This window comes from Engraulis encrasicolus, chromosome 11 (assembly GCF_034702125.1).
Source record: "Engraulis encrasicolus isolate BLACKSEA-1 chromosome 11, IST_EnEncr_1.0, whole genome shotgun sequence".
Lineage (NCBI taxonomy): Eukaryota > Metazoa > Chordata > Actinopteri > Clupeiformes > Engraulidae > Engraulis > Engraulis encrasicolus.
The window spans coordinates 35,170,723-35,175,266 of record NC_085867.1 but is presented as its reverse complement, the minus strand read 5'-3'; positions in this window follow the sequence as shown (position 1 = coordinate 35,175,266).

Below are 4,544 nucleotides of genomic sequence, written 5' to 3'. Positions count from 1 at the left end.
CATCCTGCCACGCACACACACACACACACGCACAGGCACACACACACACACACACACACACACACACACACACACACACGCGCGCGCGCGCGCACACACACACACACACACACACACACACACACACACGCACAAACATTCACACCCCAGCTGTCCGCCTGGGTCTGTGTTTCATGTCAGTGGCTTAGATGCAGCTGATGACCACCACTTTCCCTCACTTCCAGGGCCCGCCCCAGCCACCTTCCCCGCTGACAGCTATGGCCAGGGCCCAGGACAAAGTCATCTGAAAGGGCCCCTCCGTGCAACACATGCAATACAAGCAGAACCCGATTGTGGACACCCCTCTCTGTGGGCCTGGCTGGGACAACTGACCTCTTTGTCCGCCCCTTGTTAACTTCCCTGCACCCCTATCCCTCCCTCCCGTTACAGCGACCTTACCCCTGCTGCAGCATTCAGCTTCCCAAAATATGAGTTGCCCTTGCCGCCCATCTGAGGGCAAATGCCTCTGGTCCTGATGTGAGGGGAGGGGACGGAAGTGGAGGGCAGTTGTTATCTGTACCGGCTGTGTCTTTAAGCTCTGGCAGTAGCCATGCTCTCTACTCCTTACTATGTGGTAGCCTGTTTTGGGAGTAGTTTTCGTTCGTGGTGTGCTTTGGCACTGCCCTTACAATTAGATTATGATTTGGCAGGTAACGATTCAATTTGAATCGATTCGGTCCGATTCTTCTTTGCATTGCAATGCATTACATTTCTACTGAAAGCAAAGCACATTTTTCATCAGTCATGAGGCAATACAAGCATTCTGATACTGAACAACATTTTGATGACTATTGTGTGTATCAGTCCTGCAGTTTTCAATGCTTTGAAGCATCAATGCATCAATTATGGCATTTGCTGAATCGATTATTGAAATGTACTGCCCCGCATTGCGATACATTGCTGAATCGATTATTGTTGACACCACTAGTTTTTGTTCACCTGGCCTTGTCTGAACATTTTGTGCCTTTCAGACAAACAGATACGGGTAAGGATGGTTAATGACCTATTCCAGGCTCGAACCTGGCTCTCCATGGGCATGCAAGCCCATTCGTGGTATAGTGCATTAGTGCAATTTGCCACTTCACATTCCTTATCAGACCATTCTGCCTCAGTCTTGCAGTCCTTCAGTTCAGATGAAAAGTTTTTACAAGCACTGATGACTTATCTACTGAATGATACTTGCAAATGTTAATTCCCTTGCTGATCAATGATACTTCCAAATGCTTATTGCATGTAACGGAAGTAATAATTATACTGCGGGTCGTCATGCCTCAGTCAGTGAACTAAGTCCGAGTGCGATGTCGACCCGAGGTCATTTCACAATCCTTCCCCATCTCTATTATCATGTATGTCTCTCTTTAATTGCCTCTCCCCCCTCAAAGAAAATAAAATAAATAAAAATAAATAAATATATATATATATATATATATATATATATATATATATATATATATATATATATATATATATATATATTTTTTAAATGAAGATAATTATACTCTTACATAAAGAGCATACTTGCTATTATTAATTTACTATGTACAGCATATGTATGGATGCTGCTCGCCTGATGCAGGACTTTAATAAATTACAGAACACAACTTTCACCTGCCACACAGTGTATTGAAGAAAATGAAGAAGGCTCGGGTCAGCATATTACAGTCACAATGAAAGGCCTACTTTAACAATTGATGACTACAGTGGAGTTGGGAAATAATCCACCTATTGTTCTCCAAACCCAATCCCAAACTCCAATACAGTATGTATCCATGGCCATTCATTTTAGTTTTCAAAGTTTCAACCCAGTATTGATTCGTATCTTGCTCATGTTCAGAGAACCTATGAGGGGCTATATAGGTTACCTACATCCACAATGAAAATCTATTGGATAACCTGATTCTTCTTCTTAACCTGATCCTGATTCTTTTTTTTTCTCCACTTTGCACTTCAGTCGAAAATCCTGGATTCTGCTTGGTGGACGAGACACAAAAATGTTTAGCTCAAAAGCAATACCAAGATTCAACCAATCACCAATCAATGTGGAATATCAGTGATATTTAAATAATTTGGCCCTCATCTCAATCATCATGAGTTCCTCAGAAACAATGAAAACAGCACTGCAGAATCGTATTATGTGTCACCCATTCCAGTCAGTGTACATGACAATTAATTGATATCCCAATTTAATTTGTAACTTAAAATATGACAAATTAATTAATTACTCAATATGATTTAGCACAAATAGTTCAAATAGTGTAATAGTTGGTATCCCTGAAACTGCAGTTAAAAAGTACACTCTCTCTCTCTCTCTCTCTCTCTCTCTCTCTCTCTCTCTCTCTCTCTCTCTCTCTCTCTCTCTCTCACACACACACACACACACACAGAGAGAGAGAGAGAGAGAGAGAGAGAGAGAGAGAGAGAGAGAGAGAGAGAGAGAGAGAGAGAGAGAGAGAGAGAGAGAGAGAGAGAGAGAGAGAGAGAGAGTCAGCAGACTATTGCCATCTTTCTGAACTCGTCTTTACTTTACCTAGAGTGAAGAAGAAAGCAAGGTGTTCAGTGGCCTCCCACGGTGCCATATCCTCAATTGGAAGACACATCAGTTACCTTGGCAGCTTGTGTCTGCACTCTTGGCATTGGAGGACACTACCCTGGCAGTCTACAACATAGAGAGGTATAGACAGACACGTTCAGACATCCTAGAGTCCTGCCCGGGTCAGTCTGACTCTTACGTTGACAACCTACAGGGCCCTGGCAAGAGATGGTGGATTTTTAGTCAGGGAGATAAAAAAAGGAAACACAAAATGCCAGACACACCAGATTTCTTATTGAAAAGGGAGCAGAGGGTTGCATGCTTTTATAGGATAAATAAACAGCTATGCAATTTTCTTTCACAAACTATAAACAAAATAGAAATAGCAAAAAAATATGAATTGTATACATTTTGAAAAGATGGCGTACTGTATTTGTATTGCATGTAATTTTTGTATTGGGCTCTTGTATTATCCTGCACAGCATCAAATCTATAATTTCCGCTGAGCACATTCATATTCGTCTACATTAGCCTACTTATGTTGTATTTCATGTAATGCATCCTTTGAATAACTTAAAGTGGAATATGTCAACCTCTTTCTCGGAACTACTTACAGGATGTCAAGTGGGGGTTGTGACAGACAACAGGGAATGTACTGTGAATATTGCACTGGTGTACGTACCACAGAGGGCAAAAACCCACGGTTGGTGACACAACAAACCCCCGTCTCGCGTTAGCTTTAGAGAGTAGTAAGTGTCTCCATCGCCAGCTTCAGGTCACATGCCCTTTCGATTCCCCAGACCGGATGGGGCCATCACTGAGTGCACACAGCACATGGGGACTGGAAGTGAAGAGAGTCGGAGAGCAGTGAGTGAGGAGAGGAGAGGAGAGGAGAGGAGAGGAGAGCCGTACGGTTCCACTTCAGTGCCTCGCAAGCCCCTACTCTGAGCTATCAGGGAGCATTAGCAACGCCCAGCTATAGGCACCGCAGACACAGGCCTCCCATGCGGCTTGGCCAGGCTTGGCACAGAGCAGGGCAGACTGGAGAAGAGCAGAGCACCACCGTTAACAGACCAACAATACAAACACTTTCTTGAAAAAGCTCCAAGCTACACTTACCTACACTGCACCACAAAAGCTCACTCAGGCTTTTTTACCTCGTCAAACAAAAGCAACGATGGTCGAACCGTCACAGTCAGATAAGACTGCGTGATGCAACAGTGGAGATATTTTGTGAGAGAACTCTTTCTCATTCTTGGATGTGAACAAAAGTTTGAGGCAGAGGAACCTTGAACTGAGTGAAAGACAGACAGAGGCAGACAGGCAGGGAGGGAAAAACAGAGAAAGAGAGCGCATGAGTGATGCATTGCCAAGTCTTTAAGACTGTAGCTACTTTCGTGACATTGCTGGCTTAGGACATACTTCTTTCGCTGCCAGAAGAACACCTGGTTGTCGCCAATTCCTCATCAAAGAATTTCAAACTTCCAACTGGTAAACAACCATTTTTTTTCGTGACAGCAAAAGGTCACAGTGAATTAAAGAACAGATGCATCCTATCCAAATTGTGCATGCTGCAATCCCAAAACACACCGCCAGCCATGCAGCCAACCAACCGGCACATCCTCATACTGAGGAACACTTAGGCAGATCTGGCTTGAACTGGAGCTGTTTACCCTGTTTACTTTTCCACAATCTCTCCTTCAGACACTGCTTGCTGCACCCAGGACAAAGTCATCTGAATGGGCTCCCCACTCAGTACACACAATGTAATGAGAACCCAATTTTGGGCCCCCTCTGCCCCTGGGCCCGGGACAACGGTCCCCTTTGCCCCCCTCTCTCGGCTTCCCTGGCTGCACCTACCAACAAATAAGCAATACGAGAAAACCAACCTGTAATAGATAACTAAGCCATCCTTGGTAGGCTAATAGCCAATGTTTTAAAAGGGCAATACATAAAAGGTCACATGTAATGGTTA